The sequence below is a fragment of the Lipotes vexillifer genome, unplaced genomic scaffold, assembly GCF_000442215.2.
Source record: "Lipotes vexillifer unplaced genomic scaffold, Lipotes_vexillifer_v1.1 scaffold385, whole genome shotgun sequence".
Lineage (NCBI taxonomy): Eukaryota > Metazoa > Chordata > Mammalia > Artiodactyla > Lipotidae > Lipotes > Lipotes vexillifer.
In genome coordinates this window covers 676601-691312 of record NW_006792323.1, presented here as the reverse complement: position 1 = coordinate 691312, position 14712 = coordinate 676601, and the positions used below count along the sequence as shown (strand labels likewise).

The 14712-nt window shown below is 39.5% G+C and overlaps 1 non-coding gene across 1 annotated transcript; it reads right to left on the bottom strand.

The window, feature by feature from the left end:
* Nucleotides 1–291: 291 nt before the first annotated feature.
* TRNAG-CCC (transfer RNA glycine (anticodon CCC)) lies at nucleotides 292–364 on the bottom strand. Its single transcript has one exon. It is a non-coding gene; the product is annotated as a tRNA-Gly (tRNA).
* Nucleotides 365–14712: the final 14348 nt, after the last annotated feature.

Below are 14712 nucleotides of genomic sequence, written 5' to 3'. Positions count from 1 at the left end.
TAGGTACTGGATCAAGACTCCACTCTCTGACCAACTCCATGTCTTAGTAATTATGTTATTAATTTGAATTCATACACTTACTTATATTTTGCCTTAGACAGAATTTGATTCCTAGCTGTGGGTCTGGTCTTCAAGGTGGATTATAAAGTCCACAAAGGACACACCCATTTCTTTTCTTTTTAAATAATATTTATCTATTTATTATTTATTTGGCTGCACCAGGTCTTAGTTACGGCATGTGGGATCTTCATTGAGCGTGTGGGATCTTTAGTTGCAGCATGCAGGATCTAGTTCCCCGACCAGGGATCGAACCGGGGTCCCCTGCATTGGGAGTGCAGAGTCCTAACCACTGGACCACCAGCTAAGTCCTCACACCTGTTTCTTTGACATTGTTTTCAGGCTTGAAGCACAACCACAGAATAGGTAGTGGATGGATGGATGAAAGAATGACCTGGATCGTAAAACACAACTGGATTTTCAGTAAGCTGCTACAATTTCATTGGTCAGTCTAAGGCCAAGTCAAGAAAGTTGTACACTTGACCTCTCTGAGCCTCAGTTTCCTCGTCACAAAATGGAAAAAAAAGATGAAGGACAAGATAATTTCTAAAGCCCCTTCTAGTCTATTATTGACAACATGGATCTAAAACCAGAAGGAGAAATACCCCAACATTTCGCTTCATGTTTTAAGTTCATGTCAATTTTTTAAAATGTCAGTGGTACATATAGACGGACCAGTCCCTAACCTCCTTCAGCTTTTGGTCAAGCATCACCTTCTCAGTGGGATCTTCTCTGACTACCACATTTACAACTGTAGCCTCTCACCAACCTTCCCCTTTCCTTCCTCATTTGCTCCATAGCAATATCCCATCTGATTCTTTATAATTTGTTTCTTGTGCTTATTGCTTCTTTCCCTTCACTAGGATGTATGTACATACAGGCAGGGATTTCTGTCTGACTTACTTCTGTACCCCTAGCGCCTAGGCAGGCGCATTACAGGCATTCAATAGATACTTGTTGAATGAAAGACTCAACAAAAAGTAACAGAATAGATATAAATTAACTTGATTCAATGCAAGAAACAAAAAGAGTCACAATTCTAAACAGGTGTCATGTACACTGGGCATTGAGGGGGACGTGGAAACAGTACAAAGCCTTGCTCTTGATGTCACACGCTAAGAAAAAGAGAAGTCTGGAAAGTGAGATGGTTAGGAAGACCATAAATAACATGAGGCAGGATTGCAAATATATCAAGCAGAACCACATGCAGTACTTTGTGTGAGTTTAAAGGAAGGAGTGATTTAATCCTGACCAGAGAAGGATCAGGGAACGTTCGTGAAGAACTGTGACTCTGGGCAAATCACAAAACCTCCTGAGCATCCTTCTGCTCTTCCAGAAGAACAAAACATGGCAAACTTTCTCACAGGCATACTGTGAGGGTTCAACGAACATGCCCACCTCAGGGCAACCAGATGGAAGAGGCTCCAGTGTGAGCTGAACCTGAATCCCTATAATAATTTGTTGCTCTGAAAACAAAGGTGCCAAACAACGTGGTGGACAAAGATTTAAAACGGTGGAAATACTATGTTACATAATAAAAAGTCTGCATGCAAAGCAAAACATCACACTTCCCAAAGCTGAGATACTTATATATCAGGTTCACTGAATATTACAATTATACAGATAGAGGGTTTTTTAAAAAAAAATCTTGTGCAAACACATCTATAAAACTGACTGTCACGGCAATTCTTCAACATCAGATTTAAGTAATCTAAAAAATTCTTATTATTTGTGTTAGTTTAAACAGGGCAGAAAAAGGAAAGTTTAAGTTTGTGGAAGGCTTGGAATCACTGTGGGAGAGGCTGTGATTTAAGATCCGGAATCTGATGGAGTAAGATTGTAAAACTCATCAGATGTGAGTCTTAAGGTTTTCTTTAGGTCCTCTGTCCTTTGGCCCTCAGCATTGGAACGCTATCTTACAAGAGGAAGAAAGGGGTGAGTAACCTAGGAAAAGCTCTACCTGAGTTGAGGTTATAAAGCACAATCTGCCAAGGGGTCATGGCCTGGCCCTTTGGACTGGCAGAAGGTAAGAGGGGCTACTTGAATTAGACAGCCTGGCTTTTTTAAAATAAGAAACAGCTTTGACGTCAGCGCTGTCCCTGAACTGAACTGCTTAAAGGTTCAGATTGGGTTCAGTTAAATTATCCCTTCCTTCCTGCTTGTCCCCCTTCCACTGCTTCCCCTAACCCTGACAGCATGGTCACGCCACTCTGACCTTCCCAGACAGAACATGGCCAATGAGCATATTTATCACCACCCTTCTAAGACTTCTGGAACGAGGTTTATCCCAACTCACAGTGCCAGAGCTGGCAAGAGAGAGTGAGGAAAGGTCAGCTGCAGTGGGGCCAGAGCTGAGACCCCTTGGGGACTCGAGCAGTGGAGTGCCTAACAGTTCTAATGAACCCATGAGAAGTGTGAGTGGAGACATTTCTCCTGCCAGTCAGGAGACTCCTATTCCTAAGGGGATGGCTTGAAGCTAGGGATCTGAAAACAACTCTCTGAAGTTAGAGCTGCTTACTAGAGCCACAGTGTTTGAATTTTTACGCTGATAATTACTTACTATTGTTTGTGAGGAGGACTGCAGCGTAAGAGAAGAGAGACTTAAGGTCACAATGGTTTTGAGTAGGATTGTGGATGTTGGATGAATGGAATATTTTCAATGTGAAAATATGAAATATATGATTATTTTAAAAGAGAAAAGTGCGCCATAAACTCAGCCACAAAAGCATAGACCCAGGCATCTATACTTACAGATAAGTATCTTGTCAGTCTTTCCACTCCGTACCCCCATAGCCATGGTCTTTTTCTTAGAGTCACAGAATTTTAGAGCTATAATTCTGTAGTTAGACAAATACACCCAGACTTAAGTGATTTACTCAAGGTCACTGCCCAATTGTGGCAAAGCCTACATTTCACCTCCTGATCCTTGCATCAGGGACTTCTTAACAGTCACATTGCTTCTTTGGGCAAGTAGATTTCATTTCACTGCTTTTAACTCTGAAACAAATTCAAGATTACTAGAAATATTAGATCTTCAGAAATTAAAAAACACAATTAAGAGGATACTACTTGTTACAATTAGGATTCAACAGTAATATTATCTTTTACTAGTAAAACTTCAATATAATGAAAACCTGAACTTGATAAATAAAATCTGAAAAGCATGTAAAGCAAGAATGTCATTGTTCACATGATCAAACTATTTACCACTGGCTACACTCAACTGGGAGTGTCTGTATCAAGTGCCTTGAGGGTCAGGCTGCTGGTGCCTGTGTGAATCAAACAGGGTTAAAGAGATAGAGAGGATTGCTTTTGGAAGTGGTAGACTTACAAGGCATTAGAGAAGTACCACCGCAGCCAGGACCTGAGGAACGAAGAAGGACCCGCACCGAGGCAAGCCCAATATTCTGCACCAATTTCCCCCTCAAGGTATCTGAAGACTCTTAAAGCAGTACCCTTGAGGAGCTGAAAAGATGAGATGAAGGCAGCTACCCACAGATACAACCTGAGGAGTGCTTTCCCTATCTCACAAGACTGAACCAGAGTTCAGAGCTGCCAAGACAGCTAGGACCTGAGAGACCAAGCTCCTGCAGCAAGGCAGGCAAAAGGAACCTGCGGTGATACATCTCAGGGTGGTGGTGATCTGTGGAGGAGGAACCGGGGAGGGTCAGGGAGGCTTAAGGTGGCCTTCTACCGCAAAGTAACAAAGTTATAGGTCATGATATGGTTCATTGCAAGCCCTGAGATTTGTACAGTCTGCCCAAAGGCATTCAAATTTACACTTCCTAAAAATTCTGTACTAGCCGAACAAAATTTTATGAGCCATATTTCAGCCTGTAGGCCAAGGTATTTGTGCTTAGATGACCTCTTACAAGAGCTACAAATAAAAGTTTCTATGTATGATGTTTCAAGATTCAACTAAAATGAGATGACAGGGCATTTTATATGTCAAAAGGCCCAGCAGTGAATTACTCACATCTGGGGTGGCTTTGGGTGGTGTGCAAATTTGGGGGATGGAAGGCAGAGTATAAAGGATTCTCCAAGGAAGTGAAAAACCAGACAGATGAGGGTTTGCTGTGCAATTTTCTTGACTTTTTCTGTGTTTGAAATTTTTCATAATAAAAATGTTGGGGAAAGAATAATTCACTGCCGACAAGGGATGAAACATCAAACTAACAATGCTATCATTTAAGAGAAAGGTTTAACCCAATCAGGGATGTGTGCAGTGATATTACTAAAAAAGAATGGTTTAAATTTTTCTAGTAATTGTTTTCTCTTGAAGCTACTTATTAAATTTACCTTGCACTTGCTTAGAACACTTTTCGTAACAGAAATGGGCTCTAATTCTACCTCTGACTCGTACTTGCTAAGTGGCCATGGGCAAGAAACTGAAGAAGGGACTTTCCTGGTGATGCAGTGGTTAAGAATGCGCCTGCTAATGCAGGGAACACAGGTTCGAGCCCTGGTCCGGGAAGATCCCACATGGCGTGAAGCAAATAAGCCCGTGTGCCACAACTACTGAGCCTGTGCTCTAGAGCCCATGACCACAACTACTGAGGCTGCGTACCGCAGCTACTGAAGCCCGTGCACCTAGAGCCCATGCTGCACAAGAGAAGCCACCGCCATGAGAAGCCCGCGCACTGCAATGAAGAGTAGCCCCTGCTCTGCAACTAGAGAAAGCCCAGGCGCAGCAACAAAGACCCAACACGGTCAAAAATAAATAAATTAAATAAATAAATAAATAAAAAGACAGTGGGTTTGAGTGCCCTCCTAGTCAGGATCATGGGTTCAAGTCCCAAATCTCACGTGTGGGTGGGTCAGAACGAGTGTGGTTTCAGAGGGACTGCCACTTCCCTGTTCTAGGAACAAGGAAGCCAGTATGGCTACAGTATATGAGAAAGGGGAAAAGAGTGGGAGGTGAAGTCAGGGAGGTGGTAATGGGCCTTCCAAACCTTGACTTTTATGCTGAAAGAAATGGGAAACCATTGAAAAGTTTTCAACAGAGAAATGACACAATCAGATTTACACATTTCAGAAGGCTGCTCTGACTGCTAGGTAGAAAATAGACCACAGGGAGCATAGTGGCCAGCCCCCAAAGTGGCCCTCTCCTCAAGTACACACAGCCAGCCCCTCCATATCCACGGGTTCCACATCTGTGGATTCAACCAACCATGGATCAAACTGGTCCAGGGAGATGGAATGCCAAGGGTACGTACTATGGCATTTTCTATGCGAGACTTGAACATCTGTGGACTTTGGTATGGGGAGCAGGTGCTGGAACCCATTCCCCCAGTGGATACTCAGGGACGGCTGTATAGTCCCCTCCCACGACGAAGTGGGCTGACCCATGTAAACAATAGCATATTGCAGAGGTGATGGCGTGTGACTTCCAAGGCTAGGTCATGAAAGACACGGTGGTTTTCCATCTTCTTCTCTCCTGGATCACTTGCTCTGGGAAAACCAGCTACCATCTTACAAGGATACTTAGCCCTTCAGAGAGGCTCATGTAGCCAGGAACTTTCTCAGCCAGCACTAACCTGAGTGAGTCGCCTTGGAAGCCAATCCTCCAGCTCCAGGTAAGCCTTACAGTCCTGGTCCACAACTTGACTGTGACCTCATGACAGCCCCTGGGGCAGAGGCACCAGCTTAGCTGCTCCCGAATTCCTGACCCGCAGAGAGAGTGAGATGACTAATGCTTGTTTCAAAGCACTAAGTCTGGGGGTTATTTGTTATACAGTAACAGATAACCGATACAGGCAATGGTGGAAACATGGAGGGCAAGGATGCAAGCAGGGAGATCGTAGACTATTTCAGTGATGCAGGTGACCCAGTGTTCTGAATGAACTGGTAGCAGTAGAGGCAGGGAGAAGTGGTTTGATGCTGAACATGTTAGGAAAGTAGGGCCAACAGAATTTGCTTAGAGATTTGATATGCGGTATGAGAAAAAAAGAAAGGAATCATGGATGACTCCAGGATTTTTACCTGAATGATTAGCAGAGTGGAATTTCCATTGGCTGAATAGGGAAAACTGCCAAAAAGAACAGGAGTGGAGAATGAGAATTCAAAATAATCAAGCATACGAAATTGCTCCACCACTGTTCGAAGAGTCCTAGTGATAGTTATATTTTATAAAACTCTAAAAAATATGACTTGAATAGTTGATTTTCACATCTAATAAATATCATAAAACTGCAACTTAAACTGCTTCAACTTTTCAGCTGTCTCAGTCCTTACACATCAAATTTGAGAAAGGCTCGCTACCGGGAGTGAGTGGAGGCTGGACCATGGCATGGGGATCTAATGACAATTCTATGTTTTCACTAAATTCCATTACACTTTTCTGTTTTGGGGCACACAGAAAGAATGTATTTCCAGGGTCTCAAGGTATTAGGTTGGGGTATGTGACTGCATTCTGGCCAATAAGATATGACTGTGAAGGATGTAGTCATACATGGCCCTGAACTTAGAACCATCATGTGCCAGCCTCATGCTCTCTCTTCCCTTACTGCTGTGATGTGTTGAAACGGTAGCATCTTAAGACAGAGGAAGCTGGGATCCCTGAAGCTCCATGTGGAGGAATGTGCCTAAGACCTTGTGTGAGAGAGAAGACTTTTTATAGGCTCAGCTACTGAGAGTTGGGGTTTATCTGTCATCACAGCAAAACATAGCCTGTGCTACCAGGCGTGACTGTCAGGCTCTGATGAGGCCCATCTGATTTCTCAGATTTTGTGGCCAAAAGGTAGCCTGAAGCTGCTGCCATATGCTCTATAAACTGTATGGTTACAGAAGTACAGATCCCATGAGTGAAAATGGAAGGTAGCTTTCATGAGCCTTTTTCTTTGGCTTTTACCCATCTAATCCTTCCTTATCTCTCCCCAGACAAGGAGTGGATCCTTACTTCTTTAACCCATAAACTTTGTTTAAAAAATACCCTTATTCTAGCAAAGATCATATTTTCACTAATTATGAGTCCCTTAAAGGTAGGATTTTGTCTTCATTTTCTGCTTCTGTGAGTGCCTAATACACGGAGAGTACCAAATAAATTGGTGGACATTTTAATGAGTATTTCTATTTCTATCCATTAAACCATTTAGCTGTACTATTTCTGCCATAATATATGAAATATCTATGGAACTGACAAAAACATATACCAGTGCTAATGTATACCTGACAAAAGTAGAGTCAAGAGGGAAGACCATCTCATCATTACCAGTGATATTTTTGATTTCACAATAGACTTCATTTTGTAACTTTAGTGCCACAACAATAACCTGCCTTTGGTCTCAGGTATGCCCTGATACGCTGAGCCTTCCCTGCCAAGCTGGTCTGACTATATCTCATGTCTGTTCTGCTTCTCCTTCCTGTAATTATTCCTAATGAACTTCATTTCAATAGCATGTTTTTATTGTGCATGTATTAGAAGAACAATTCAAGCAGAGATAGAAAACAATAAGGAACGATGCTAAGCAAAGGCTGTGAGGGGTGAGACAGAGGATGGCCGTCAGACCATTACAGAGAGGTCAGAATGGTTGAATATCCAACAGCTGAAAAGTCAACTTTACACCAATTCAGAGAATATTGCAAGGCCAGTAAGTCTATGGACAAGGATCTTTTACTGCTTTAAAGTGATCACAGTATAATCATAAGTAATACTTCTATAACATTAACAGTTAACAGATACTTTCCTAATCATTTTATATATATACGTGCAATATATGTGTATTTGTGTGTGTATGTGTATATATATACACACACACATATATATCTGAATATATGTTCAACTGATTTTCCCAACATTTGTGGGATAGATATTCTCATTATTCCCATATTATAGATGAAACCGAGGCACTAAGAGGTTACTTACTTGTCCAATGGTGAGGTGATACACTGTGGAACCAGTGTGCAAAAGAAAAACGCAGAATACACACTCTCAATCTCTCTGTTTATCTATGTATTATACACACATAGTCTAATTTTGTCTCTAATGTGTATATATGATACATGCATACATATGTATATGTACAGATATTTTATGTATGCACATATGTACATATGTACATATATTTCCAAATATATATGTAACATAGAAAAAGCTGATGGGAAACATGCCAAAATATTAAACTTTCAGCTTTTTTATATTTAAAAAAATATCTGGGACTTCCCTGGTGGTGCCGTGGTTAAGAATCCACGTGCCAATGCAGGGGACACAGGTTCCAGCCCTGGGCCAGGAAGACCCCACATGCCGCAGAGCAACTAAGCCCGTGCGCCACAACTACTGAGCCTGCGCTCTAGAGCCCGCGAATCACAACTACTGAGCTGGCGTGCCACAACTACTGAAGCCCACACACCTAGAAACTGTGCTCCGCAATGAGAAGCCACCACAACGAGAAGCCCGCGTACCTCAATGAAGAGTAGCCCTCGCTCAACACAGCTAGAGAAAGCCCACGTGCAGCAACTAAGACCCAACGCAGCCAAAATTTAATTAATTATTTTAAGAGTTTTTGTACATTAAAAAAGCAGAGTGACACTGGTTTAAAATAAAGAGAGAATATTTCTTCCTCTTCCATGTTTTTTAAACAAAAATATTCTACTTTCTGTAGTAAGCTTTATAATCTAAAAAATAAAGTTTAAAATAAATAAATAATGTTAATTTTTAACCTAACAATAAAAAGATGGATGCACACTAGACCTAGTGAATTCCACGCTACACAGCAGCCCGGTCTGAACAACGCCCAGTGTGTGGCTGCATGACGCTCATTAGTTGATTCCTTCCTTCCTTCCTTCACGAGCACCTCCTTTGTATCAGGTACTGTTCTAAGCACACAGGGACATTTGTAAACATTTCATGATGGGAAGGTTCAATTTCACAGTGAGATGTAAATTACCCTGCCTGGCCACAATTACTGTCAGGAGAAGGCATCTGATAAATGCTGGGTTGAAGGCTGAGATGCATGAAGCAGATTACATTTCAACTTGAGAAGCCAGTAAGTCTATGGTTTACTGCCAGAAGCCAGAGACTTGTAAGCCATAGACTTGTAAGCACTTCTATGCTTACAAGCCAAAAGTTAAACCAAAATTCCCTCCCTAAATCCACTGCCCACGAATCTCATGTATGACGGTAGTCACAGGATCCAGGGAACACACTTTCGTGATCAAAAGAACTACAAGTAAGAAGGGGATTTGAGATAGGAAAGAAATTGTTCAGATTAGTTGCGTCTACCACAAATGAGATGGAGCAATACTTATCAATGTTCCTCAGGCCACACATTCTGAATTGATTTCTCTTCTTACCAATTGCACAAGCGAGTTGGGATCTACATAAGTGGAGACATGAGCCTAAGAGCTGATCTTTCTACTTAATTCTGGGGATTTGGGCCTGCTGTCCATCACGGAGGTGTTTGCCATCATCAGTGTGTGAAGGAGCCCTCTCCCATCACTCTTATTTCTTTTCCACCTGAAGGAGAGGGGACAGTTGAGAATAAAGGCCAAAATATCCACATTACTCTTCTGCTGAGTGGTCTGAGGGCGTACCAAAATTTCTTATGAAAGACATTGGTTCCTTTGAACAAATGAGAAGCTAGGTGGAATGTCTTCACATCCATAAAACATGGCTAAAAAGTTCTAGTGGTTGGCAACTGTTTTTCTTTAGAAATAAAACCCACCGTTGGTTTTGCATTATGTGCTTCAATTAGAAACATTTTACAACTTGCCTTTGTTTATTTTCATCAGTGTTAGTAGAAAAACTGTCATCTACTTACGATGATGAATGTGACCCTTATTCACCTCCTTCTCTCCCCATTCTCACAAAGTTTTAAAGCACTGTTACTGAAAATTTAGAAATTGTTTGCAAACACACTTTGTTTGGGGGAGCTCATTTCAAAATCAAATCTCTCAGCTTCTATGTGAAAACTAATATAATTGAAACAACTGCTCTTCTCTTTAAAACAAATTTAATTTTTCTAAATACTTTCAATAAACAAATACATATACAGTTGACCTTTGAACAATGCAGGGGATAGGGCTGCTGACCCTCCCCTCAGTGGAAAATCTGTGTATACTTTATAGTCAGTGCTCTGTATCCACGTTTCCCCCATCTGAGATTCCCAAATATCTGAGGTATCCGTGGTTAGGAATCCATGAGCTTAACCAACCAGGAATGATGTAGCACTGTAGCATTTACTATTAAAAAAATCTGCATATAGGTGGACCTGTGCAGTTCAAACCCATGTTGTTCAGGGGTCAACTGTATATAAAATCTATAGCCTTGGTGTACTTTTATATAGTGGTACAAACTCTAGCATTTATGAGAATAGAATTTTGCATTCCCACCAGCAATGAAAGAGTTCCTGTTATCCCTCATCCTCACCAGCATCTAGTATTATTAGTGTTTTGAACTTTCAACATTCTAGTAGGTGTGCAGTAAGTATCGCATCACTGTTATAATTTGCATTTCCTGATGACATGGAATGTGCAGCATTTTTTCATATGCTTATTTGCCATCTGTGTATATTCTTTGGTGAATTGTCTGTTAAGGTCTTTAGCCAATTTTTAACTGAGTTGTTTGTTTTCTTATTGTTGAGTTTTAAGTGTTCTTTTTATATTTTGAGTAACAATCCTTTATCATATGTCTCTTTTGAAAATATTTTCTCCCAGTCTGTGGCTTTTCGTTTGTTTGATTATTTCACCCAGAGCCTAAGTTTTTAATAAAATCCAGGGGTCCAAAATAAATTACATCCGCCAGTTGAAAAACAAAAAGATTTTTAAAAAAGCCAGGGGAAATTTGATTTTAAAAATCAGTTTTGCAGGTCAAGAGAGAACTTAAGGTTTCTGTAAGAGAAAAAACCCTAAGCCAGGTAAAAGAAACTGCAAAAAAGGAGGATTTCTCTCTTTAAGTAAGAAATGAGCCAAAATCATCATGGCCCATAATTAAGTGAATACATAAACATATCTGGGTAGTTCCCATGGTATTGATGGATGTGACTTTTTCTTATTTTCCCCTGAATTTGCAAAGTCTATAAAATAATTGTGTTACTTTTATTTAGGTTACATGGGGCTGGTCTAAAATTTACAACCCAGAAATAAGTAAAGCACCAGTACCTTAAATTCATGAAACTATCAGACTCCCTAAGTCATTGCACCCATGTGAAAGTTGAAATTTTGTATTTGACATCTGTTGTTTTGACTTCTCAGCATCCTGTCTCTCTTCTGGAAAGGTAAGACCTTTTTCCTTGTATAGATTGCCCATCTGTCACTCTAGTGTTTGAAGCCTGATCTCCATTGCCACTGAACTGGGTGCATGACCCTGACTAACCATGTGGCCGTTTCCCCTAGCCAAAGACCTCAGGAGTGAGTTCAAGATTCAAGCCGAGCAGAGCTAGTCAAAATATCTTGATCAATATCTGGATCAATGTGCCTGTTGGGGAAAAAGGGTCCGTCTCCCTCTCTTTTTCTTGCTTCCAAGGCTCTAAAGAAGAAGTAATCCTGGTGCTCTCTGAGGCCACCTTTGCTACTCATGAGGAGAATCTCCCTGAAATTAAAATTCACACAACAGACCCAAGAGATGGAGTGACAGAGAGGCATACTGCCATGACTGAAGCCCATCTACCTCTTCTAGAACTTAACTAGGAGCTAAGAAAGTCCTCTGTGCTTCAGTAAGTCTAAACTGTATCGTGAGTTCATACAACTGAAAGAGTCTTGAGTACTAGCAACCCTGTCTTGCCATTTTCTTGTTGGTCCTTAATTTGCATACTGCAATCCAAGAAACACCCGTGTTTCTTTCTCCTCTGCCTGTATCTGACCATTTGATGTCATCAACTACTGACTTTAAACAAGTTTACATAGACATGTACAAAGTACACACCTGTAGATTTTGATACCTTAGCTAAGGACCTACCTCACAGCACCATGCTCATGGGATGGGGGTTAGGTGCAATTAGAAGCTTCCTTCACTGCAGTCCTAAAAGTCACTTGAAGAATTCTCCAACTTGACAACGCACACCAGCAAAAGCTCCTGGGAATAGATGACTTATACAAAAGTATAGGGAAGAACAGGCTTTGGAAGACATTTATGCATGCTACATATGGTAAATTTGTATAGCATGGCTGGCTTATACCAGAGGTTATACAATCATGCAAGATATCTTTAATCGCACATCATGTGATGAACATTCACCAAATACATAAGAGGACTTACATCTCTAATACAGTATACCATTCTAAATCAAATTAGAGGCTGTTTATCAATACAACAGAAAAAGAGGATATAAAGAAACTTGTCAAGTAGGAAAGTACATGGCACACTTGAGTTTGTCTGACAAAGATTCCATTCCTCCTGGAATAGTTAGGGCTCTGGGGTTATATACAAGTTTTGGTCTAGAATTCAACGTGGTTCCAAACCAAAATCCTATCAGCGATTTCTTGGATGCTTGTCAAATTAATTTGAAACTCATATAGAAGAGTTAAGTATCAAGAAAAAGTAAGAAAACTCTGAATTAGAGTTAACAGTGATATGGCTAACACAATATTGTAAATCAACTATATTTCATTAAAAATAAAAGAGTTAATAGTGAAGTGGCACTAAACTGAACAAAGACTAAGATGCAATGTAAGATCAATAATACTTAAGACAAAGTGGTACTAGTATAAAGCTAGACAAATAGATGAAATGGACCAAAACATAGGGGGCAGAAAAGTCCTACTATGTATTTAAACTTGGCTTATGTTTGCATAAAGAGAGCAAATCAGATTCCTCTCTGATATCATATTTGAAATTTCCAATAGATTAAAAATAACTATGAAAACAAAAGTTCAAAATTTTAAAAGTATAACTAAGTACATTTACTATGTTGGATTAAGTAAGATTTTTTAAAACAAGATATTAAAAATTCAACTATATTGAAATACAAAACTTGTATATGACAATAAGCAACATAATAAAAGTTGGAAATCGAACTGTGGACTGGGCAGCTATATTTGCTTTGCATATAATTCATAAAGAGTTAATATTGAACACAATAGTAAAGTAATGCTTAAATAGAAAAAGAACAAATAATAAAAATAAGTCACAGATTGGATAATCTGAATGGTTAATACATACATGAAATGATGTTCAACCACACTGATAATCAGAAAAATATCTATTAAACATCAAGGAGAGATGATATTTCAAACCCATCATCAGGTGACCATTAAAATATCTTGCAGTATCAAGAATTGGTGAGGATGTAGGGAAGTGGAAACTCTAATAGTGGTAGGAGAATACTGATACTACAATGTTGGAGAGCAAATTCTAATTGAGTAGCTGAGTGTTTCCCTATGACACAACCATTCATGCTTATAAGTATTTACCTGGGAGGAACTCTAGATCCAGGGTTATTGTTTAGCTGGCAAATCTGACACAGCATCTACTCTTGTTGTTCAGTATCCCATTCTGATGGGCTGGCAGCACTCGTGCTGCACAGATTGTTAAATATTTTGACTATCACTATTATATAGCAGTTAAACTGATTGACAAGATCTATATCTAACAATAATTTGATATTATTAAGTATATAACAAAACTTTAAAAAATCAAGTTGTAAAAGGCAAGTACATTGTGATAGTATTAAGGTAAAACGTCCAAAGAGAAAGGCCAAAACTACATATTGTTTAAGGAAACAAGCCATATATGACCACAGTACAAATGCATTAACAGATGAGCTAGAAGTACACTCGCCCACTTCAGGAATGTGACTACCTGCTTATGGAGCAAAGGAAGGAGATGGGATCGAACAAACAAATCTTCAAGTGCACATGGAATGTTTAACGTTTTCAATGAACATTTATTAAGACTTATAGAAAGGAACATGGTATTAAATTTTTCTTCATATTTTCTAGCATATTTGAAAGATTTTATAATTAAAAAAATATGGTAACTATAAAAAAAAAAAGATGAGGACTGAGCAACCTTGCATTTTTTACCTTGACTGAAAGAGAGAGATTTACTTCAGGGCCTCAATGTCTATAACTAGTCACACCTCCTGAGCTCAAAGGATGGCTGATTTTATTTTATTTTTTAAATTTATTTTACTCAAGTCGAGTTGTTTTACAATGTTAATTTCTGCTGTACAGCAAAGTGATTCAGTTATATATATATTCAATATACATATATATATATATATATATATATACACACACACACATACACACATTCTTTTTAGATTCTTTCCCATGATAGTTTATCACAGGATATTGAATAAAGTTTCCTGTGCTACACAGTGGGACCTTGTTGTTTATCCATTCTGTATATAATAGTTTTTACCTGCTAAAAAGGATGACTGATTTTAAATTCAATCATCCCAAATGGTAAACCAGTAGAATCATATTAATCACAGTCTGAAAATATAGCAACAGATAATATTTACACAGTAACCATGGACAATACCATGACATGAGTGATCCAGAAATCAGTATCACATTTGAAATGTCTTGGTTAAAGGTTTTCTACGGAACAATTACAACCAGCATCTCAACCAAGTTCATTCCAAAACAGAGACAAGTTCTCTAATATTTACTGTAAAATGTTCCAATTACAACTAAGAGTGATAATTAGGGGGGGAATGGAGCAAATGTTCTTAAAAGGAGAGAAGGGGGCTTCCCTGGTGGCGCAGTGGTTGA